We start from the raw sequence: 26,661 nt of genomic DNA, 5'->3' as shown, positions 1-26,661 counted from the left end.
TGAGCCGGGCTCTGTGGTGCATGCCTGTAATCCCAGTGGCTCAGGAGGCTGAGGCAGGAGGATTGCAAATTCAAAGCTAGCCTCAGCAAAAGCAAGATGCAAAGCAATTCAGTGAGACTTTGACTCAAATAAAATACAAAATAGGGCTGGGGACATGGCTCAGTGGTCAAGTACCCCTGAGTTCAATCCCGGGTACAAAAAAGAAAAAATGCATAATGAGTTGTTGTCGATAATTGTTACCCAACTTTTCTACAGAACTTGAGAAGTTCTTCCTCCCAACCAATTGCACCCATAGACAAAGTAACTATCCTCCGCCCACACTCTTCCCACCCTCTGGTAACTACTGCTTCATTCTCTACTTTGAGATTAACTTTTTAATTTTTATGTATAAAAACCACTTGTCTTTCTCTGTCTTGGTTTCCTCTCCACAAGGCAGGGTGCTAAGACCTGCCTCCCTAGCAGCTGGTGCACATTGTGGAAACCAGACAATGCCAAGCACCACTCCTGGAACATGCTCATGGCACTGTGACCACGACCATCATTAGCATTTTGGAGGAAGGCCACCCAGCTTTGCGGCTCCCTGCCTCTCTGAACTGGTTCACTCATGTGGCTCCTTAAAGAATGGTTTGTGGTGGTTCCTTCCTCCAAAGAGAACAGTACCACGTCCAAGGTTTCTACTTGCTTGTGTCTAAAGAAAGTGCTGACTCTCTCTATCAGGGATGCCCGGGCCTCTGGCACAGCTACCCTGGGACCCCCAGCATCCAGTCACTTCTGGTCCTTTGGAGATACAAGGCAGGAGACCTCACCCTTGGCCCAGAGAGAGGGTATAATGATAACAAGCAAGACTCCAGAGTTGCCCTGCTCCCTATGTGAGCCACAAGACCCAGCAGATTACGTGACCCCTTGGTGCATATTGATGTGTGCTGAAGACATAAAATCCACAACAGATTCCAAAGACTGTGCACTGGAAAAATAAATAACAAAAATCTCATTTGTATTTTTATATAGATGATACAGCCATCCTTTGGTAGCCACAGAGGGTTGATTCCAGGACACCCCTTACAAACTAATATCCATAGACGCTCAAGTTCTTTATAGAAAATGACGTATTTGCATAGAATCTGTGCACCTTCTCTCAGACACTTTGACTTTTCCTGTATACTTTAAATCATCTCTATATGACTTATAATGCCTGATGCAGTGTAAAAACAATGTAACTATAGGTGTAATGTCAGGGATAGGAATGAGGGGAAAGTCTGCACCCATTGAGGACAGACACATTTTTTTATAAAACTATTTCCGATCTGAGATTGGTTGAATCTGAGGAGGCAGAACCTATAGATATGGAGGACCAATTGCATGTTGAGTGATAATATTTCGGATATATTGGGTTGAGGGCCACAGACAAGTCAAGATGGCGCCTGGCACTTTGCCAGGAGGAGTGGTTTGTGAAGTAATGCCATCGAACCATTAAGATGATGAGGATTCCTTAATGACTGACTGCTGTATCTAGATGATGTTAATTAAGTTAAGCTGTGTGTAATTAGTTGGGTATATATACCTCTACTGTCCCGTAATAAAGCGGCTCTCACTGTTTCAACCTTCATAAGTTGCTTGTCACCCCCCTGGTTATTTTGCCCAGCCAGACTGTGGCAATATTGGGTTAAATAAATTCTACTATTAAAATTAATTTCAACCATTAGCTTCAATTTTTTAAAATTGCCTACTAGAAAATATTAGATGACATTTGGGACTTATATTTATGTCTTTTATTCTATTTCTATTGAGCAATGGTTTTCTAGACAGCCCGTACAATGTGAAATGGCTTGCTCTTGGGCATGGTCATGGGAAGACAGGGTACTCCTCTTTTCTTCCTCCCCAGGGTCCCTGCAAGGTCCTCACCATCTTTGCCCCCTCTGCCCTGGTACTCTAGCAATGAAATCCAGACTCATGATAGAGCTTCTTGTTCCATGCATTTTTGGATTCCCACTAGCCTGGCATCGTGTACGTAGTAACTCAAGCATACCTAGCACTTAAGCACAACTTGGGAAAAGGTGTTCCTTATTCAAGGTATTTCACTGGTATCTACCAGAAAATTGACAAAATGAACACATAAGCCTATAATATCTACTATGAAAATGGTACTCTTTGGATATAGCACCCTTGTGCCGTGTGCAACCTTCTCAGCTGTAAGTGGCAGCCCTGCCTGTATCTAGCTACTCAGTGACTATTAGTTGAAGAGAGTAGGGCTCTCTACCCACTTAGTGTTTCCAAGGGGAAGTTCTACCTCTTCTCTAAGGATTGGCTATGAAACAGACTGTCCATTTCAGGCAGGAGACCACTTTTCAGGACTGTGGCCCCAAGCCTCATTGACTGCTGCATGAAAACTATGTCCTTGGAGCACCACAATCCAGGACATTCATAGAACCGGGACAGAAGGGAAACACCCACCTATGTTTCAAACCTAGCCTGAGGGTCTCCTCTGTGAGAAATCCTGCTTCCTTCACTGTTGATGTCACTGAAGGGAAGGACACTTGATGAGCCCAATCTGAATTTGTTTCCACCTTAGTTGAGGGACAGTTGCTTCTCTAAGGGGCGGGTGTTGGTACAGACTGGTACAGGGCACTGGCATGCTTTCATCAAAGACAGCTGATGTACATCTGCTTAAAATGCTTCAAGTTTCCCTTCTCACATGACTCATAGGGCAGCATCCACAGAAAAGAGGGAGGATGAGATAAATAGGGAGGGCTGGGAGTGTCCAGCTCTGTCCACCCCCAAGTGTCCTGTGTGCTCTCCAGGAGCTGTGGTTGGTTGGTTGGTTGGTTACATAAACATGCAGATAATTATTCATCTGTGCCAGGGTGAGTTCTAATCCTATACTTCCTTAACTTCTTCCAATTATCAAGTACAGCTCATTTACCTTATGAATGTCGAATATCGATGATTTCCCTCTCTCCTGACACTTGCCTAGTCCATGCAAACCGCTGTCCCCAGACAAATGCAAAGGAGGATGTTTTGTTTGTTTGTTAATTCATTTTTCTCTTTTATTTAAAAAAAAAAAAACATTTTCAATTTCCCCACATCTGAGACTGATCGCTTCTAGGGAGCAATAGGAAGTGAGTGAGAGGCCCGGCCAACAGCATGAAAACAATCCTCAGATCAGTTTTCCAGAACTCCCTGTGGTTCCTTTGACCAAATGGATGTTTTTGTGGAGAGTTAGGTCATTTTGTACAGTAAACAATTTTTTTTTCTTTTCCTTCGAGCCACTTAATGTGGTATCATGAAAGGAAGAGCAGCTTGTTAATGAAGAAAAGCTGAGATGGGAGAGGGAGGCTAGCACATCAGCATCCCTTCCAGGCTTACATAAGTAACATTCCTGCTGCATAAACATCTTGGCAAATCCGGAGGCTAAATCCCCATCCCACACTGCTGGCCTCCACCAAACTCTGTATAATATTAAGGGGAAAAAAATCCTGTTGATGGTAACATTTTTCTGTCCAGCAACAAGTCATTAGTTTGGACAAAGGAATCCAAAATGCATCTGCTTAGTTCCCCAAAGTTCTAGTGGAAAATATTACCTAGAAAAGAGCCAGCGAGGAGGAGGAGGAGGAGGAGGAGGAGGAGGAGGAGGAGGAGGAGGAGGAGGAGGAGGAGGAGGAGGAACAGAGGACAGTGAGGTCTTAAGAGTGAAGCAGAAAGATGGCATTGAAATTTGGACACCAAATTAAATCATTTTAATTTAGCAAATGCTCCCCCCCACCCAAAAAATCATCATTTTTAATGAATGATTCATTCTATTGGAAATAACCAAAATTTCATCTTTACCTCCGTTCCCCCCCCCACAGGAGTGATTTAATACAATAATGAGTAATTTGACATAAATACAGCAATGAGTAATTTAGTAAGTTATTAGAGAGCAATTGGAAGCATTTATGAATTTGTAATGATCAATGTTTCTGGTAATAGATTCACACAATTTCAACGAAATGGATAATTTTCTAGGAATAATAATTTTTCACAGTTTCCAAATTGAAGTATGCAATTAGTGGGTTTGAGACCACCAGCTTTCTTGTGAGATAAAAGGAATTGAACCCAGGGATGCTTAACCACCGAGCCACATCCTCAGGCATTTTTAAAATTTTTTATTTTAAGACAGGGTTTCCCTAAGTTCTTAGGGCCTCACTAAGTTGCCGGGGCTGGCTTTTCACTTGTGATCCTCCTGTCTCAGCCTCCCTCAGCTCCTGGGATTACAGGTGTATGTTCCTGTGCCTGGCCTTCACATTCATTCTTGTTCCATAGAAAACATGGGACTTAGAGAACATGATCTGTCCCATAACATATTGTCAGTGACATTCTCATTTCTAAAAGTGATATCACCAAGTTGTAAGGAAGAACTCTTTCTTCCTAAGAGCTTCTCCATAAGCATTTGAGGTATGAAAGCAAAGTCACATACCAATAAAACCAGTTTCCATGGTTCCTGAGCTCTGTCTCCTTCCATTTCCATAAGTAACACCCTCTAAAAAGGGCCCCCTGTAACTGTGGTGTTCACCTGCAATCCTAGATACTCAGGAGGCTGAGGCAGGAGGTTCACAAGGTCACAGCCAGCATGGGCTACGGAGCGGGAGTACAGCTAAACAAACAACAGCAATGAAAAAGATAGACTGGGACCCCCCGTCAAATCTTATCTTTAAAAAGTCCGAAGAGACCAGTGATCACAGAAGTCATACAGAAAGTAGTTAGAACTTCTGCCATTGTCCCCAAATAGCATCAGGATCAAATTCTTTTTTTTTTTCAGGGCTATGTAAACTAGCCCACAGCATAGAAAAAGAGGGAAACTTTCAATGATCTATGAAGCTATGAAAACCCTTGATTTAGAAACCAGACAAAGACTTTAACAAAAAGTAAAAATATGGACCAATCTCACTTAATAATATTGATATGAAAATGTTGAAGAAAACCTAAGCACATATAGTCCAACAATATATTAAAATATATTAGTACACTATAAGAACCTTATGTTTATTCTGGGAATGTGTGGTTCAATATAGAAAGTCCAGGAATACAATTCATCATATTAGTAGAGCTGAGAATAAAAGTAAAAGAATCATTTTCAAAGATGCCAGAAAGACATTTAAGAAATGCAGCACTCCTTCATGCTAAAATACTTTCCCACTGAAATCAAGATCAAGATAATGATGCTCACTATTACTATTACTTTAAAAAGTTTTGTTAGTATTAAAAACCCCCAGGATGGGCAGTCATAGAGAGGTCCACATAATTTTGTGAAATTTACTTTCAGGATCTCAACCAGGTTCTCAAATAAATATCACAGAAATGTGCTTTCAGGCTCTGGGAAGGGAAAGGGGGGGATTTGAAAAATACCAGAGCATGCTATTCTTAACAAGCTTTCCCTCTGGAGAGTCTAGTTAAACAGAGCCTCACCTGCTGGGGTATTATCAAAAGCTATGAAATGAAATACTTACCTCCAGGACTCTCTAGCTAGTCTCTCTCACTTAAAGAGGAGAAAAGAAAAAAGAAACACTCATAAAGTTCTAAATCCAGAGGTACAGAGTGACTAAAACATGAACAAAGCATTATATAGGTTATATATGGAAATGTCACCAAGAAATTTGTTAATCTGTAATCAATATGAAGATAAATAACAACTTTCCAAGAGAAGAACAAACTAAAAGAATTCATGACCACTAAGCCAGCACTACAAAAACACTTAAAGATAGACTACACACATGAAAACTAAAAAGCAAACCCCAAAGTTCTCAAATGAATGAAGCTCTCCAGAAGAGCAATTAACTAAATGTAAAAGAGCGTACTACAGGGATACTGCTACATCGATGTTCATAGCAGCACAATTCACAATTGCTAGACTGTGGAACCAACCCAGATGCCCTTCAATAGATAAATGGATAAAAAAATGTGGCATTTATACACCATGGAGTACTACGCAGCACTAAAAAATGACAAAATCATAGAATTTGCAGGGAAATGGATGGCACTAGAGCAGATCATGCTTAGTGAAGCTAGCCAATCCCTAAAAAACAAATACCAAATGTCTTCTTTGATATAATGAGAGCAACTAAGAACAGAGCAGGGAGGAAGAGCAGGAAGAAAAGATTAACATTAAACAGATACATGAGGTGGGATGGAAAGGGAGAGAAAAGGGAAATTGCATGGTAATGGAGGGAGACCCTCATTGTTATACAAAATTACATATAAGAGGTTGTGAGGGGAATGGGAAAATAAACAAGAAGAGATATGAATTACAGTGGATGGGGTAGAGAGAGAAGATGGGAGGGGAGGGAGGGGGGATGGTAGAGGATAGGAAAGGTAGCAGAATACAACAGTTACTAATAGGGCATTATGTAAAAATGTGGATGTGTAACCGATGTGATTCTGCAATCTGTATTTGGGGTAAAATTGGGAGTTCATAACCAACTTGAATCTAATGTATGAAATATGATATGTCAAGAGCTTTATAATGTTTTGAACTACCAATAAAAAAAATTAAAAAAAAAAGAAAATTAAGACTGAAGTAAATGTAAGAAATAAAGAAAAATGGCAGGAAATAACAAACATCTATCCATAGTAGCGCTGAATGTAAATGGTCTCAACTACCTAATTAAAAGACAAAGATTGACACAATGAATTAAAAAATGAGATCCAACTATATAATGTTTGCAAAAGACTCATCTCATAGGCAGAGATATCCACAGGCTGAAAATAAAAGGATGAAGGATGGAAGACATTCCCATGTAATTGGAATTCTAAAACAAGCAGCAATAACTATTCTCATATCTGAAAAAGCAGACTTCAAGCAAAAATTAATCAGAAGAGACAAAGAAAGTGACTACATGCTAATAAAGGAAATAATCCCACAAGAAGATATAGCAGAAAGAAATGTTAATGCCCCAAATGTTGGTGCACCTAATTACATATAACAAATACTTCTTGACATTACATTCCAGACAGACCTCAATTTAATAATTTGGGGTGATTTGAACATACACCTCTCACCAAAAGAGGTCTTCTATAAATAAAATTGATATTTTCCAAAATAGACCATACTCTAGTAAATACAAAAATTGCTGTAATCCCATGCATCTCATCATAATGGAATAAAATTAGATTGTAATGGAATAAAATTAGAAATCAACACCAAGAAAATTATAGAAATCACATGGATATTGGATGATTCTCTTTTAAATGAGAAATGGATCATAAGAGATATGAGAGAGGGAATTTTAAAAATTCTTAGAAACAAATGAGAACAGAGATATAGCATATCAAAATCTCTGGGACAGTATGAAGGCAGTTTTGTTTTGTTTTTACTTTTTTTTCTGATTTTTTGGTACTAGGGATTGAACCCAGGGGTGCTTAACAACTAAGACATATCCCCAGCCCTTTTTTATATTTTACTTTGAGCCAGAGTCTCTATAAATTGTTTGAGGCCTCGTTAAATTGCTGAGGATGACTTTGAACTCATGATCCTCCTGCTTCAACCTCCCCTGCACTGAGATTACAGATGTGTGTCACTGCTCTCAGCTAAAGTCAGTTTTAAGAGGAAAGTTTATGGCATTTGAGTGTCTACATTAAAAAAAAAGAAAGATCCCAAATAATAATCTAATGTTATACTTCAAGACTCAAGAAAAGGAAGAATAAACTAATTCCAAACTCAGTAAAATCCAGGAAATATCCAAAATTGGAGCTAAAGTTAATGAAATCGAGGATAAGAAAATACACTGATTAAAAATTTTTAAAGAAATAAAGTAAATATTCCCCCCTCCTCATAAAAAGATGTAAACAGATGTAATGAAAATTCAAAAAGGAGAAGAAAAGGAGAAAGAAATGGAAGAACTACTTGAAATAAGAATGACTGAGAATTTTCCCAACCACAGATCTAAGAACATCAGGATAAATGTCTGGTACACACACACACACACACACACACACACACACACACACCCTAGGCATACAATTTTTAAACTACAGAAAATTGAAGATAAAAAAAAACATTAAAAGAAATGGGGGGGGGGACTTAACTATAGAGAAACAGAGATAAAATTACTTCTGACTTCTCAGAAACCATGCAAGCAAAAAGAGTAATATACTTAAAATGTTGAGAAAAAAACAAAAACAAAAACAACAACAACAACAAAAAACAAAAACCCTTTAACATAGAGTTCTGAATCCTGTAAAATTGAGGGCATTTGTTACTGGTATACTTGCAAGAAATGTCTTTTAAAATTCCTTGAATAAAGACAATATAAATCAAAACCTCAAATCTACATTAAGATAAAAAAAGCAACAAAGAAGAAATAAGTCAAGGTAAAATAAAAACTTATTTTTCTTATTCTTAATTAAATTTTTTTTCAAAATAGCAATAGCTGTAATGTATTAGATTCTATCTATGTTTATGAATGCTTATATAAATGAAATAAATGACGGCAAGGTTACAAGGCAGAGAAGGAAGGAATTACAAATATTTTCTTATTATAAGGTACTCATACTACCCATAAAGTGGTAAAGTACTATTTAAAAGAAGAGTTGTATTGGATGTGTGTGTGTATGTGTGTGTATGTATGTGTGTGTGTATGTATGTATATGTGTGTGTGTATGTATGTATATATGTGTGCGTGTGTGTGTGTGTGTGTGTGTATATATATATATATATATATATATATATATATATATATATATATCTTAAGAGGAAAAAAGAAAAGAAAAAAGTACAACCAACATTCATGGAAGGAAAGAAAAGTTATATAATATGTTCAATTAAACTACAAAAATCAGGGCTGGGGTCATGGCTCAGTGCTTGCCGAGTACCTGCGAGGCACTTGGTTTGCTTCCTAGTACCACATAAAAATAAATAAATAAGCTGGATGTGGTGGTGTATGCCTGTAATCCCAGTGGTTTGGGAGGCTGAGACAGGAGAATTGCAAGTTCAAAGCCAGCCTCAGCAATGGCGAGGCACTAAGCAACTCAGTGAGATCCTGTCTCTAAATAAAATACATAATAGGGCTGGGGATGTGGCTCAGCGGTTGAGTGTCACTGAGTTCAATCCCCAGTACAAAAAATAAAAATAAATAAAAATTAAAAAACTAAATAAACAAAATAAAGTTATTGTGTCCATCTATAAGTAAAAATACTTTTTAAAAAATCAGAGAGAGTAGAAGACAAAAATAGAAACAAGGGAGGAGGGTAACAAATAAAAAATGGTAACAAATATGGTATTAATTCAACTATGTCAATAATTACTTTGGACATCAATGATCTCAATTTTAAAAGACAGCAGTTATCAGAATGGATTAAAAAATAAGACCAAACTGTGTGTTGTTTACAAGAAACCCACTTTAAATGTAAAGACCCATATATATTTAAAGTAATGGATAGAGAAAAATATACCATGCTAAGACTAATCAAAGGGAAGTAGGAGTGGCTATTTAATTTCAAGCAAAGCAGACATCAACCAGTGAAAGGTATCAGGGATAATGAAGGGCATTATATAATTAATAAAGGGGTTAATTCTCCAGACACAACAATCCTTCATATATATGTATGTGCCTAACAAGACAGTATCAAACTACAAGAGGCAAAAAATAGAAATACAAGGAGAAATAGATGAATCAATTAACATAGTTGGTGACTTCAGCACCCACCTCTCAGAAATGGACAGATTCAGCAAACAGGAAAATGGTAAAGACATGGGTGAATAAAAAGAATTGGGGTTGTAGTTCAGTGGTAAAGTGCCCTGGCTTCAATCCCCAGCACTAAAAATATTATGATAATAATAATAATAATAATAATAATAATAAAGAATTATACAATATGATCAAGTGAGATTTATTTCAGGAATAAAAAGGCTGATACATGTGAAAATCCATAATGTGATCCATCACATTAAGAAGGTAAAAAAGAGGACTGGGGTTGTAGCTTAGCAGTTGAGTGCTTGCCTAGCATGTGCGAGGCCCTGGGTTAGATCCTCAGCACCAGATAAAAATAAAATAATGGTATTGTGTTCAACTACAACTGAAAAAATAAGTACTAAAAGAAAATGAAGGTAAAAAATAAAAAATAACAATTAAATCAATAGTTGCAGAAAAACTACTCAATAAAATTCAACACCAATTCATGAGCCAAGACAAAACAAAAACAAAAACTCTTAGTAAACTAGAAATAGAGAACTTCCTCAGCTTGACACAGAAGACCACCAAATACCTTCAGCTAACATCATATTTAAAAGTAAGAAATTCAAACATTTTTCTACTAGCATCAGAGGCAAAGCAAGAGTGTCCCCTCTCACCACTCCTTTTCAATATTGTTGTAGAAATCCTTGCCAATTCAATAATATAAGAAAAGGAATTAGAAGGTATATAAAGAGAAGGGAAAAAGCTGTATTTATTCACAGATGGCATGTTTGTCTATGTAGCAAATCTAAAAGAATTGACAAAAAAAAACTTCTGGAGCTAATAAATAATTATAGCAAAGCTTTAGAATATGAGGGACATGGGAGTAGTACACAAAGAGCTACCCTATACATCAGCAAAGAGCAAGTAGAATCTGAAATTAAAAGTATAATACTATTTACATTAGCACCTAAAAATTAAATATTTAGGTATAAATCAACAAGATATGTACAAGATCTATGTGAGGAAAACCATATAACACTGATGAATAAAATCAAAGAACTAAATAAAAAGAGAGATATTCCATGTTCATGGAATGAAGATTCAACATTGTTAAGATGCCAGCTCTTCCCAACTTAATCAAGAGCCTTAATACAATCCCAATCAAAATCCCAGCAAGTTATTTTATAGATATCAATTAATTAATTCTAAAATTGATAAGGACAGACACAATACCCAGAATAGCTATTAAGGTTTGGATATGAGGTGTCCCCCACAGCTCCTGTGTTAATACAGGACAATTTAGAGGTAAAATGACTAGATTATGAGAGCTGTAAATCCATTAATCCATCTTAGTATAAATTAACTTCCTAGTATAAATTAATAAATTGGGTGTTAACTGTAGGCAGGTGGATTGGAGGAAATGAGTTACTGTTTACTTCCCTGCATCACTTTCCACTTGTGTGTGCTTTCTCCCTCTCCCTCTCCCTCTCCCTCTCCCTCTCCCTCTCCCTCTCCCTCTCCCTCTCCCTCTCCCTCTCCCTCTCCCTCTCCCTCTCCCTCTCCCTCTCCCTCTCCCTCTCCCTCTCCCTCTCCCTCTCCCTCTCCCTCTCCCTCTCCCTCTCCCTCTCCCTCTCCCTCTCCCTCTCCCTCTCCCTCTCCCTCTCCCTCTCCCTCTCCCTCTCCCTCTCCCTCTCCCTCTCCCTCTCCCTCTCCCTCTCCTCTCCCTCTCCCTCTCCCTCTCCCTCTCCCTCTCCCTCTCCCTCTCCCTCTCCCTCTCCCTCTCCCTCTCCCTCTCCCTCTCCCTCTCCCTCTCCCTCTCCCTCTCCCTCTCCCTCTCCCTCTCCCTCTCCCTCTCCCTCTCCCTCTCCCTCTCCCTCTCCCTCTCCCTCTCCCTCTCCCTCTCCCTCTCCCTCTCCCTCTCCCTCTCCCTCTCCCTCTCCCTCTCCCTCTCCCTCTCCTCTCCCTCTCCCTCTCCCTCTCCCTCTCCCTCTCCCTCTCCCTCTCCCTCTCCCTCTCCCTCTCCCTCTCCCTCTCCCTCTCCCTCTCCCTCTCCCTCTCCCTCTCCCTCTCCCTCTCCCTCTCCCTCTCCCTCTCCCTCTCCCTCTCCCTCTCCCTCTCCCTCTCCCTCTCCCTCTCCTCTCCCTCTCCCTCTCTCCCTCCTAGCTGCCACAAACCAAACAATGTATCTCTACCATGTCCTTCTGCCAATATGTTCTGTCTCACCTTGGGTCCAAAGCAATGGAGTCAGCCCACCATAAACTCAAACCCTGAAACCATGAACCAAAATAAACTTCTCTTTCTCTAAGTTGTTCCATCAGGTATTTTGGTCACAGTGAGGAGAAGTTGACTTATATTATAACCAACAGATAATGAAGGAAAAGGACAAAGTTGGAGAACTGAAACTATCAGACTTAATAACTTATTATAATGCTATAGTAATTAGGGTACTGTGGTATTGGCAACAGAATAGACAAACAGATCAATGGAACAGAACAGGGAAGCTGGAAATAGTTTTATATATAGTCATCGATCTTTGATAACGAAGCAACAAATAGTCTTTTTAACAAATGGTGCTAAAACCACCACATATCCACATGCAAAAAAATGAATCTAGACACAGATCTTATACCTTCACAAGAATTAACTCACAATCAATCACAGGCTTAATTTAAAACATAAACTATAAAGCTCCTAAAAGATAGCATAGGACAAAACCTAGATGACTATGGATATGGGAATGGCTTTTCAGATAGAATATCAAATGCACAGTCCATGAAAGGAGTAATCGATATCATAGCTGGATTTCATTAATAATAGAAATTTCTACTCTGCAAAAGATTAAGTCAAGAGAATAAGACAAATCACAGAGTAGAAGCAAATAATTGCAAAAGACACATCTGTTAAAGTACTGTTATCATAAATATAAAAAGAACTCTTAAAATGTAAAAGGAAATAAACTTAATTTTAAAATGGAGCAAATATCTTCACAGATACTTCACCAAGGATACACAGATGGCAAGCATATGAAAAGCTGTTCTGCATCTTACATCATCAATCAAATGCATACTAAAACAACAGTGAGATATCACTATGCACCTATTAGAATAGCCCAAATCTGGCATCCTAACACCAGAGGCTGCCAAGGAGGTGGAACCACAGGAACTCTTATTAATTGGTTTTGGGAATGCAGAATGGTACAGTCACTTTGGAAGACAGTTTGATGGTTTTAAATGTACTCCTATTTCACAATCCAGCAATTGTACCACTTGGTATATACCCAAAAGAGATGGAAACAAGTCCACGGAAAAACCTGTACACTGATGTTTAATTAATAAGCAGCCTTATTAATAATTGCCAAATCCTGGAAGTAATTTAAATGTCTTCCAATAGGTAAGTGGATAAATAAGTTGAGGTACAAACAAACAAACAATGGAATGTTATTCAGCATTAAAAATAAATGAGGGGCTGGGGTTGTGGCTTGGTGGTAGAGCACTTGCCTAGCATGTGTGAGGCACTGGGTTCAATCCTCAGCACCACATAAAAATAAACAAATAAAAGAAAGGTATTGGGTCCATCTACAACTAAAACTATATAAAAAAATAAATGAGCAATTAAACTATGAAAATACAAGAAGGAACACTAAATGCATGTAACTAAGTGAAAGAAGCTAATCTGAAAAAGCTACATCCTGCATGATTCCAACAAAAGGACATTCTGGAACAGGCAAAACTATGGAGACAGTAAAAAGATCAGGGGTTGTGAGGGGCTACAGGGAGAGAGGAATGAATAGGCAGAATTTTTAGGGTGGTGAAAATAGTCTGTATAATACTGTAATGACACATACACATCCCTATACATTGGGCAAAGCTACAGAATGCCCCAAACCAGAAGTGAACCCTAAAGTACACTATGGACCTCGGTGGGAGATTATCATGTGTCAGTGTATGTTCATCAGTTGTAACAAATGTATCTTCTAGTAAAGGACAATGGAGGATATTGGCAATGAGGAAAGTTATCCAAGTGCTGGGACAAAGGCTATACAGGAAATCTCTAGACCTCCCCCTTAAGTTATGTTCTGAATTTAAAACTGCTCTAAAAGAATCCTTAGGGCTGAGGATGTAGCTCAGTGGTAGAGGACATGCTTGTACTCTACAACAAAACAGCAATAAAATATGTTCCAACTACATGCTAAGAGATTCACTTCCTCTACAACCATAGGGTATATTGAGAGTAAAAGCATAGATAAAGGGATGTCATGAAAACATTAATCAAAGAAAAACTATATAATTACAAGGCAAAATAGATGTCAAGGAAAATTATCAGAGATGGAGAATTATGTAATAATAATAAAAAATCCACCAAAAATGTATAATGAACCTAAATTGTGTATACCTAATACCATAGCTGAAAAACACTTGAACCCAAAATGACAAAACCAAAAGGAGAAATAGACAAATCTACAATTATAGAGACTTTAGTATCCCTCTCTTAACAATTATAGAACAACCAGAGGAACAAAATCATCAAGTATGGGAAAGAATTCAACAGAAAGACCTCCAGACTTTGGAAACTAAACAACACACATCTAAATAATTCATGGGTCATATATGAAATCTCAAGGAAATTTTTAGAAATTATCAAAATGAATGAAACTTAAAATATAACTTCTCCAAATTTGGGGGACACAGCTAATGCAGTACTGAAAAGGAAATTCATTACCCTAAATCCATGTATTAGGAAAGATAAAAAGTTCTAAGTCATTATTCTAAGCTCCTGCCTCAAGAACTTAGAAAATCAGTAGCAAAACAAACCCAAAGCAAGAAGAAGGAAGGAAATAATACAGATTAAAAACAGGAATCAATGAAATTGAAAACAGAAAAAATGGAGAATAATAAACAAAACAAATAACTGATTCCTTTTAAAATATCAACAAAACTGACAAATCTTTCTAAAGACTGAAAAATTTGCAAATTACCAATACTAGGAATGAAATAGATACTATCACTTCACACAATGCAGACATCATACAGATGATGAGAATTATTAGGAAGAACTCAACATGCCTAAATTTGACAATTTAGATTAAATAGACGGCCTCCTTAAAAAATACAAACTATTACAATCTACCCAGTAAAAATAGATTATTTCAATAGTTCTATTACTACCAAGGAAATTTAATTTGCAATATAAAAGTTTCTCCAAGAGAAATTTTTAGCCCTAATGGTCTCATTAGGGAAAGTATAACAAACTCTTTTTTTTCTTTGTTTTTAAATTTATTTATTTACTCTAATTTGTTATACATGACAGCAGAATGCATTTCAATTCATAGTATACAAATAGAGCCCAATTTTTCACGCCTCCGGTTGTACACAAAGTAGAGTCATACCATTTGTGCCATCATACATGTATTTAGGGTAATGATGTCCATCTTATTCCACCACCTTTCCTACTCCCATGCCCCCTCCCTTCCCACCCCTTCCCTTTGTCCTATCTAAAATTCCTCCATTCCTCCCATGCTCTGCACTGCCAAACCCCACTATAGATCGGCATCCACATATCAGAGAAAAGATTTGGACTTTGGCTTTTGGGGATTGGCTTACTTCACTTAGCATGATATTCTCCAACTCCATCCATTTACCTGTAAATGCCATGACTTTATTCTCTTTTAATGCTGAGTAATATTCCACTGTATATAGATACCACAGTTTCTTTATCCATCCATCTATTGAAGGGCATCTAGTTTGGTTTCACAATTTAGCTATTGTGAATTGTGCTGCTATAAACATTGATGTGGCTGCATCACTGTAGTATGCTGTTTTTAAATCCTTTGGGTATAGACAGAGGAGTGGGATAGCTGGGTGGTTCCATTCCAAGTTTTCCAAGGAATCTTAATACTGCTTTCCAGATTGGTTGCACCAATTTGCAGTCCCACCAGCCATGTATTGAGTGTGCCCTTTTCCCCACATCCTCATCAACACTTATTGTTGTTTGTATTCTTAATAGCTGCCATTCTGACTAGAGTGAGATGAAATCTTTTGATTTGCATTTCTCTAATTGCTAAAGATGTTAAACATTTTTTCATACATTTTTCTGATTGATTATACGTCATCTTCTGAGAAGTGTCTGTTCATTTCCTTGGCCCATTTATTGATTGGGTTTTTTGTTGTTGTTGTTTTGGTGTTAAGATTTTTGAGTTCTTTGTATATTCTAGAGATTAGTGCTCTATCTGATGTGTGTGGTAAAAATTTGCTCCCATTATGTAGGCTCTTTCTTCACCTCACTGATTGTTTCTTTTGCTGAGAAGAAGCTTTTCAGTTTGGAATCCATCCCATTTATTGATTCTTAATTTTATTTCTTGCCCTATAGGTGTCTTGTTAAGGAAGTCAGGGCCTAATCCAACATGATAAAGATTTGGCTCTACATTTTCTTCTATCAGGCTCAGGATCTCTGGTCTAATTCCTAGATTCTTGATCCACTTTGAGTTGAGTTTTGTGCATGGTGAAAGATAGGGGCTAATTTCATTTTGCTGCATATGGATTTCCAGTTTTTGTAGCACCATTTGTTGAAGAGGCTGTCTTTTCTCCAATATATGTTTTTGGCACCTTTGTCTAGTATGAGATAACTGTAATTTATGTGGGTTTGTCTCTGTGTCCTCTATTCTGTACCATTGGTCTACAAGTCTGTTTTGATGCCAATACCATGCTGTTTTTGTTACTATTGCTCTTTAGTATAATTTAAGTTCTGGTATAGTGATGTTACCTGCTTCACTCTTCTTGCTAAGAATTGCTTTGGCAATTCTGGGTCTCTTATTTTTCCAGATGAATTTCATGATTGCTTTTTCTATTTCTATGAGGAATGTCATTGTGATTTTGATTGGAATTGCATTAAATCTGTATAGTGCTTTTGGTAGTATGGTCATTTTGACAATATTAATTCTGTCTATCCAAGAACAAGGGAAATCCTTCCATCTTCTAAGGTCTTCTTCAATTTCTTTCTTTAGCATTCTGTAGTTTTCATTGTAGAGGTCTTTCACCTCTTTCATTAAGTTGATTCCCAAGTATTTTATTTTATTTTTAGGCTCTTGTAAATAGGGTAGTTTTCCTCTTTTCTCTTTCAGAGGATTTGTCACTAATGTACAGAAATGCCTTTGATTTATGGGTGTTGATTTTATATCCTGCTACTTTGCTGAATTCATTTATTAATTCTAGAAGTTTTCTGGTGGAATATTTTGGATCCTCTAGGTATAAAATCATGTCATTGGCAAATAGTGATAGTTTGAGTTCTTCTTTTTCTATCCATATCCCTTTAATTTCTTTCATCTAATTGCTCTGGCTAGAGCTTCAAGAACTATGTTAAATAGAAGTGGTGAAAGGACATCCCTGTCTTGTTTCAGTTTTTAGAGGGAATGCTTTCAATTTTTTTCCATTTAGAATGATATTGGCCTGAGGCTTAGCATAGGTAGGTTTTACAATATCGAGATATATTTCTATTATCCCTAGTTTTTCTAGTGTTTTGAATATGAAGGGGTGCTATATTTTGTTGAATGCTTTTTCTTCATCTATTGAGATGATCATATAATTCTTATCTTTATGTCTATTGATGCAATGAATTACATTTATTGATTTCCATATATTGAACCAACCTTGCATCCCTGGGATGAACTCCACTTGATCTGGTGCACTATCTTTTTTGATATGTTTTTGTATTCAATTTTCCAGAATTTTATTGAGAATTTTTGCATCTGTGTTCATTAGAGATATTGGTCTGAAGTTTTCTTTCTTTGATATGTCTCTGTCTGGTTTTTGGGATAGGGATGATATTGGCCTCATAGAATAAGTTTGGAAGTGTTTTCTCTTTTTCTATTTCCTGAAATAATTTGAGGAGTATTGCTATTAGTTCTTCTTTGAAGGTTTGTAGAAGTCAGCTGTGTATCCATCTGGTCCTCGGCTTTTCTTGGTTGGTAGGCTTCTGATGGTGTCTTCTATTTCATTGCTTGAAATTGATCTGTTTAACTTATATATATCATCCTGATTCAGTTTGGGCAAATCATAGGACTCTAGAAATTTGTTGATACCTTTGATATTTTCTATTTTATTGGAGTACAAATTTTCAAAATAATTTCTAATTGTCTTCTGTATTTCTGTAGTGTCTGTTGTGATATTTCCTTTTTCAACATGGATGTTAGTAATTTGAGTTTTCTCTCTCCTTCTCTTTGTTAGCATGGCTAAGTGTTTATCAATTTTATTTATTTTTTTCAAAGACCAACTTTTTGTTTTGTCAATTTTTTTCATTTGTTTCTTTTGTTTCAATTTCATTGGTTTCATCTCTGATTTTAATTATTTTAATAATGTCTTCTATTATTTTTGGTGTTGATTTGTTCTTCTTTTTCTAGGGCTTTGAGATGTAATGTTAAGTCTTTTATTTGTTGACTTTTTCTTCTTTTAAAGAATGAACTCCATGCAATGAACTTTCCTCTTAGTACTGCCTTCATAGTGACCCAGAGATTTAATATGTTTTGTCAGTGTTCTCATTTACCTCTAAGAATTGTTTAATTCTTCTTTAATGTCTTCTGTAATCCATTGTTCATTCAATACCATGTTATTTAGTCTCCAGGTGTTAGAGTCGCTTATATTTTTATTTTATAATTGATTTCTTGAGTTATTAATTGTATTTTTGAGTTCTATTGTTTCTTTGTTCAGCTTTTGTTTGGAAGATCTATCCAGTGGTGAAAGAGGAGTGTTAAAGTCAGTCAGAATTATTGTGTTGTGGTCAATTTGATTCTTGAACTTGAGAAAAGTTTGTTTGATGAACGTAGATACTCCATTGTTTGGGGAAAATATAATTATAATTGTTAAGTCTTGTTGATGTATGTTCCCCTTAAGCAGTATGTAATATTTTTCTTTATCCCTTTTGATTAACTTTGGCTTGAAGTCTACTTTATTTGATATGAGGATGGAAACCTCTGCTTCTTTCTGTAGTCCATGTGAGTGATGTTTTTCCCCAACCTTTCACCTTTAGTCTATGGATGTCTTTTCCTATGAGATGAGACTCTTGAAGGCAACCTTGTTGGGTCTTTTTTTAAAATACAATCTGGCAGTCTATGTCTTTTGATTGGTGAGTTTGGGCCATTAACATTCAGGGTTATTATTGAGACATGATTTGTATTCTCAGACATTTTTGTTTATTTTTGTTATTTAACTTGACTTGTTTTTTTCCTTTGATTAGTTTTTCCTTTAGGGTAATACCACTCTCTGCTGATTTTCATTTCCTCTTCATGCAATATTTTGCTGAGGATGTTCTGTAGTGCAGGCTTTCTAATTGTAAGTTCTTTTAACTTTTGTTTATCATGGAAGGTTTTTATTTCATCATCAAATATAAAGCTGAATTTTGCTGGAAATAAGATTCTTGGTTGGCATATATTTCTTTCAGAGCTTGGTATATGTTGTTCCAGAATCTTCTAGCTTTCAGGATTGAAAAATCTGCAGAAGTCCTAATTGGTTTCCCATTATATGTAATCTGATTCCTTTCTCTTAAGGCTTTTCAAATTCTCTCCTTATTCTGTATGCTAGGCATTTTCATCATAACATGGGTTGGTGTAGCTCTGTTGTGATTTTTGTACATTTGGTGTCCTGTAAAGTCTCTTGGTATTTGATTTTCCAATTAATTCTTTATGTTTAGAAAATTTTCTGACATTATTTCATTGAATAGATTGTTCATTTCTTTGGTTTGTAACTCTATGCCTTCCTCTATCCCAATAATTCTTAAATTTGATCTTTTTATGTTATCCCATAATTCTTGAATGTCTGCTTATGGTTTCTTACCATCTTCACTGTGTGGTCAACTTTATTTTCAAGATTATATATTTTGTCTTCATTCTCTGAGGTTCTATATTCCAAGTGATCTAATCTGTTGGTGATACTTTCTATTGAGTTTTTAATTTGATTTATTGTTTCCTTCATTTCAAGGATTTCTGTTTTTTTTTCCCAGAACCTCTATCTCCTTACGGAAGTAATCTTTTTTTTTCCTGTTTTTGCTTATGTCGCTCTTTATTGAAATGATCTTTTGCTGTTTGTATTTGCTCTCTCATATCACCCTTTAATTCACAGAACATTTTGATCATGTACATCCTGAATTCCTTCTCTGTCATTTTTTCTGCTGTGCTGGCCATGGATTCTAATAATGTAATATCTTGGTTTGTTTGAGGCAATTTCTTCCCTTGTTTTTTCATGTTGTTCGTGTGTCTTCCCTTCTTGTGCTGATGATTTGAGGTGTTACAGTTTTTACCCCATAGTGTCCCTGCAGGGTTTCAATACCTCTCCTTTAAGGGGGAGAACAGTATTAACAGATCCCAATATAAACAATATACAGTCTTAAACCAAATAGCATCTATTAAGATGTTTATGGTTTTTGTCACAATACACAGAAATGGTGAGTTCAATTATTATCTACAATATAAACAGTAGGTTTGCAAAAGCGTCTACAGTTTCTGACAGTGGACAGGGAGAACTGGGGGTGGGGAGTAGGATGAGATGTCAAGGAAGTAGAAAGTGAGGATATAGAGTTACAAGATCTTATGAAGTATGAAAGAGGAATCTAAAGAAGTTGGCTAGTAGCAGGAGAAAAGAGAGGATGTGATTTGGGGGAGACAAGCAAGTGGGAAGACAATAGAGGGAGTACAATTTTTTATGTTAATTTTTTTAACATAAAAATTAAGAAAAATAAAAAATGTAAAAATAGGAGCTAAAAGAATATCCAACACAACTGTAATATATTATCCAGACATCCCAGTCTCTCAGTAGCCTAATCCAGAAAAAGTATTTTGGTTTCTCAAATGTTGGGGGTGTGAGGGCCAGAGGAGAGAGAAAGAAAAGAAAAAAAAAGAGAAAAGAAAAAATTTTGAAGGAAAATACAAAGGTTGTTTTTGTTAGAGTTCAGTATCTTTCCTGCTTCCCTTATCATCTAATAGGTGGGGTTGTCGGTTGTTTGCTGGTATCTCGACCTCAGGATGATAAAGGTTATTAGGGTGGGAGGTTGGTCTTAGAGGTGGAGCTCCTGGAGATAGGGTATAGAACTTGCCAGTCCCTAATGGGAGACTGCACCCAAAGGATCTCCTTTGAGGCCCACTCATGTGATGTGGGCACCTGATCTTATCTTCTTATATCACCTGTAGACCTCACAATTCTTATTCTCTAATTTAGTCTCTAAACTGTATCTCACTGCCCACCTCCCTTTCTACTTCCCAATCAGGAATCTTTCTCTCCAGAGGTCTTGTGGGCTGCGCTCTGGGGGCTGTGCACCTGCTGCGGAGAGCTGTTTTATATTGGACAGTTCAGGGCCAGGCTTTAGGAGCTGTAGACCAGCCAGTATCCGCAAGCACTTGCCAGGCTAGTGGCTGCAGGGGAGAAGGGGGAGGTGGGGGACTCTAGGTACATTGGTATTGCTTCTAGGCCCCAGCAGGTGTCCCAAGCTGAGAGTTGCCCCAACTAAAGATGGTGACAAAGGTGTCCCAAGATGGAGGCAGCTGCTTTCAAAGATGGGGTGTTGGGTCGGGTTGGGCCAGGAAGTGGGGTTGGGTGGTGTGTTCATGGATGTAGCTCTGTGGCATGCAGTGTTGTGGCTGGTGGCTGTTTCCATACCCTGTCCTATGTCCTCAGGTGCAGGCTACCACATGTAGGGGACTATGACAGTGGTTGCAGTGTCCCAAGATGGAGACAACCAGGGGCGTGGCAGCCAGAGGTCCTGTGTGAGTGCAGCAGCCGGGTATCCTGAGTGGGAACCGTGGCAGGGATTCCTGCGTGGGTAGGCAGCCAGGGGTCCTGTGTGGGTGCTGCTGAGGTAAACAGCTGGGAGTCCTGGGCTGATGCTGAGATGTGGAGACCTGCGTGGGCACAGCAGCTGGAATTCCTGTACAGGAGCAGCTGTTGGGGGTCCTCAAATAACTCGCAAAGAAACAGTATTCCCACTACTAGAATCCCAGGTCACAGAGTGACACAGACAGAATGCAGCCTCCTCTAGACCACCATCTTGGATCCCCCTAAACTCTTAAGTAAGAACTAATGCCACCTGTACACAATCTCTTCCAGAAAATAGAAGAGGTCAGAATACTTCCCAATTTATTTTACGAAGTTAGTATTATCTGGATACCAAATCCAGATAAACATGCTATGGAGGGTTGATTCCAGGCATGCAAGGCTAGTCCAATATTAGAAAATTTATCAATATGATCTACCATATTAATAGCCTAAAGAAAAAAACTCCACACATTTCACAAAATTTGGCATCCATTCATACTAAAAGTTTTCAGAAAAATAGACTGGAAATCGCTCAACTAAATAAAGAATATCTACAAAAATCCTACAGAAAACATTATACTTTAGGGTGCAAAATTGAATGATTTCTCCCTAAGATTAGAAAAAGGCAAGGTTGTCCGTCCTCAGCATCCTCATGCAACATGGGTCAAAAGCTCTAGCCAGTGCAGTTGAAAAGAAAATGAATGAATAGAAGAAAGAAAATTCCGCCTATCTGCCAATGGTATGATTTTCCACGTAGAAAATCCCAAGGAATACACTGAAACTAGAATTTACAAGTAAATTCAGCAAAGTTACCATGTACAAGATCAAGAAATACACAGAAAGCAATTCCATTTTCACATACTAGCAAATCAACATGTGGACACTTAAATTTAAAATTCAATATCACAAACATTAAAAGGAAAATAAAATAGGTGTAAATCTAACAAATCATATACAGGAATTATGTTTCAAAACCTACACAGTACTGATAAAAAAGTCAAAGAAGATCTAAGGAAATGGAGAAGCATATTTTGTTTATGAGTTAGAAGTCTCAACGTAGTAAAGATGGCAATTCTCCCTAAATTGATATAGAAGATTAATGCAATTCCTATCAAAATTCCAGCAAGTTTTTAATAAATATGTACAAAAGTATTCAAAAATTTATATGGAAAAATCAAAGGCTCTGGAATAAAGCAAAGTTTCAAAACAGAAGGGTAAAGTGGGAGGATTCGGTCTACTCAATTTCTGATTGATTACTGTACAATATTAGTATAGTAATCAAGATTATGTGGTATTGGCAGAAGGATAGACATAGATCAATAGATTGTAATACAGAACCCAGAAATAAAGTATTACAAAAATGACCAAATGATCATGCAACTTGTTTATGTAGATCTTTAACAAAGCATCAAAAGCAATTCAGCGGAATAAAGATAGCCTTCACAGCTGGATATTTGCAGAGGAGATAAAAAAAAAGAACAATCCTTCCCTTACCTTATGCAAAACTTCAAAAATTAATTCAAAACAAACCAGGGCTTAAATGTGAAATGTAAAGTCATAAAACTTTTACAAAATAAAATATAGAATGAAGTACTCAGGTCTAAGGCTAGGAAAAGAATTATTTGATTTGACATCAAAAACATAATACATAAAAGGAAAAATTGGGACTCATCAAAAGTTATCACTTTGATGAGTCTGGGGCTGTAGCTCAGTGGCAGAGTGTTTGCCTGGAATGTGTGAGGCACTGGGTTCTATCCTTAGCACTGCATAAAAATAAAATAAAGGCATGCTATCCATCTACAACTAAAAATTTTTTTTTTAAAAAGTTAACACTTTTGCTGTGAAAGGCCCTGTTTAGAGGGTGAAAAGAAGCTATACAGAGAGAAAATATTGGAAAACCACATATCTTACAAAAGGCTAGTGTTTAGAAACCACACACACACACACACACACACACACACACACACACACTCTCTCTCTCTCTCTCTCTCTCTCTCATAACTAAATAGTAAAAAATAATAATAATAATCCTTTGAAATTGGGCAAAAGACATGAACAGACATTTTACCAAAGATATACCCAATGGCAATATGGGCATGAAAAGATTTTTAACATTATTAAGTATTGGGGCAATACAAATTAAAGTCCTAATAAGCTACATACCTATCAGAATAGCTAAAATAGAAATTATTGACAACATCAAATGCTGGAGGAAGAGGTGAAAACGTCATGTATCATTGATGGGAATGTAAAATGTCATGATTACTCTGGAAAGCCATTTGGAAGTTTGTACAAAGCTAAGCATGCACCATGCATTGTACTCTTGGACATTTATTCCCAGAGAAATGAAGACATGTTCACACAAAAACACTATCCATGAATGTTTACAGTGGCTTTATTCACAACAACCCCAAACTGGAAAAAACCCAGATGTCCTTCAGTGTGTGAACAATGGATCAAGATATGGCACATCCACACCATGGGATCCTCCTGAGTAATTAAAAGGAACCAACTATCAATACATGCATCACCCTAGATAGAACCCACAGAATTGTGCTGAGTGAGAAAGAGCCAATTCCAAAAGATGACCTACTGTATGAGTCCCTTTATATACCATAATTAAAATTACAAAATTACAGAAATGGGGAATATATTCATGTGTTTCAAGGCTAAAGGAAGAGGTAGGAAGCTGGATAGGAACAGTTGGAACTATAAAAAGGCAACATGAGGGATCCTCATGGCCATGAAAATGCTTTGCAGCCGGCTATATCAATGTCAGTATCCAGGCTGCAATATTATCCTACATCTCTGAAAGGCACTGCCATCGGGAGAAACCAGGTAAAGGGATCCCTTTGTATTATTTCCTACAGCAGCACACAAATCTATAACTTTCTTAAAATAAAAGACTTAGTTATTAAAGTAAATACACAAGCCACATAGACAACTGCAGACAAGGTGCTGGCCTCTATGGGTGGGTCAGATTGACAATGACAGACCCAGCCGCAGGCTGACTCAGGAGTTTGTGTTGGTGACTCAAATACCATGAACAATATTGTCATCAGTAATATTTTTCAAAAGAATTAGCAACTCTAAGTGAAATTCAGGACCAAACGATATTCAATTTTCTCTTAACTCATATGGTGTTTGCATTCTTGAAAAATGTTGAGGATGTTCAAACTATGCAAAAATGCTTTGTTGTTTATATGTAAAATGGAGTTAGATTCTAGGCTTATTTAATTGTGCTCCCAAATATGTCAACTAAATACACCTCCAGAGGCAGAATATTTTCCCTGCGTTGATCCCTATCCACTTCTGTATTGCAGTGGTTCTCAAGGTGTTATTTGGAGACTCCTGGTGGTCCCCCTAGGAAGGTGAGAACAATTTTCCCTGACCTATCACCCGTTCATATTTGTCCTTTTAGCCAGGGCCTGAGCTCTGTGATGCTTCTATTATTCAGTCAAGACTAAGAAAATCGTGTATGTAAGGAACAGTTTAGAATTAGTCAACTGAGAATTGGTAAGGTCCTCCTCTAATTAATATCTTCCCAACGATGTTTGCCCAATCTCCCCTTTTATTACATTTATTACAAAGCTTCAGCGGGATGTCTGTGTGTCACAGAAGATCTACTAAATAAGGTTACTGTTCAGTTAGTGAAACAACAATAAAGATTCTAATTCTGTATTTGTTATTTTGTTAATTCCTTTTCATTAAAAGAGTCACCCTGAGGCAGGCACACATTTAAAATGGGAGGAACAATTGGCCTGAGAGCCAGGAGATCCACTTCTAGTCTTGGCTTTGCAATCTTGGGCAGGTCATTTTATTAAATTTACTATAAATTCCAAAAACAAATAACTAAGCCCTATTAAACAGATCTCCAATAGAATACCTTATCCCTTCTTATGCATTGACATAAATACAATGACAGTGCTTACAATAAAAATTATACAGCATAATTATTGTTATTGATGATAATCATACCTTGTGTTTGTTTTAGAGATTTCAAAGCTTTTCAAACCATCATCGTTTCATCATAATTGGTATACAAAACATTTATGTCCTGATGTATATAAATAAAGTTTCTACCTGCTAGCTGTTACACCCTCAAAAAAAAAAATAAGGAATAGTTTAGAGAAAAGCACTGAAGGAAAAATAAAACAGCCAAACATTGGTGGATGCCACTGAGCATTATATTATCACACGAGAAATTTCAAAATGGCAGGTGATTGTTGTGAGGAGAGGTAAGGGTGTGATCAGACTGTATCTTAATGAATTCAAGTCCTGACACCATGTGAGAAATCCAAAGGGAATCTCGAGGGTGAACATATGCCTTTTAACCAGTAAGACAAGTTCTCTGGACGTCCCAGCAGGCTGCCCTGGCATATGTTTCAGTGACCTCTAAGCCTCGGTCAACCTTTCACAGAACACAGATCTGTACCCTGCCTAGCATTTTTGCTTCAGGATCAAACACATAGCCAGGCCTCCAAGACATTTAGACAAACAGAGCTGACAGCCAAGTTCATCTAGGTGGTTGTGCTTTGACTGCTCCAGTGCCACCTGGGTGCTGTCGGGTCACCAGCTCACATCTCAGTTAGATGTTTCTGGTCCTTGGGCAAAACCTTGCACCTAGAACCCAGACATGGGATGTGGGCATTGCAACTTGAGAGGCTGAATTTCAAGGGCTTGGTTGAAGACCCTCTCCTTGGGACTCCTCAGGAGCCAACAAGTCTTCCCCCTGGACTAGCAGATACCCAAGCTCTCTCTGGAGGCCCACTCCACAAATATCACCCAGATAATGCCTTGGTGATTAAGATTTTTTGAAGATTTTTCTATTGGTTTCCTTTTAGTTATACATAAATTAGGATTCATGTTGACATAATTATGAAAGCATGGAATATAATTGCTCTAATTCAATTCCTAGTACTTCCTCTTTCCCTTCCCTCTTCCCTCCCTCTGTTTATTTTCCTGTACTCTACTAATCTTTCTGCTGTTGTTTTCTAGTTTTTCTTTTCTTAATATATCAACTTGCCAGACCATAGTACCCAGATATTTGCTAACACATTCTTCTAGATGTTTCCGTGCAGGTGTTTTGTTTTGTTTTGAGATGAGATAACATTTAAACAAGTGAATTTTGAGTAAAATAGATCACTCTCCATAATATGGATGGGAACTCAATTCATTGAAGGCCTTAAGAGAGAATTCTCCAAGGCAGAGGGAGTTCTGCC

The sequence above is a fragment of the Marmota flaviventris genome, chromosome 2, assembly GCF_047511675.1.
Source record: "Marmota flaviventris isolate mMarFla1 chromosome 2, mMarFla1.hap1, whole genome shotgun sequence".
Classification (NCBI taxonomy): domain Eukaryota; kingdom Metazoa; phylum Chordata; class Mammalia; order Rodentia; family Sciuridae; genus Marmota; species Marmota flaviventris.
The sequence above is the reverse complement of the archived record's forward strand: the minus strand, read 5'-3'. Positions refer to the sequence as shown.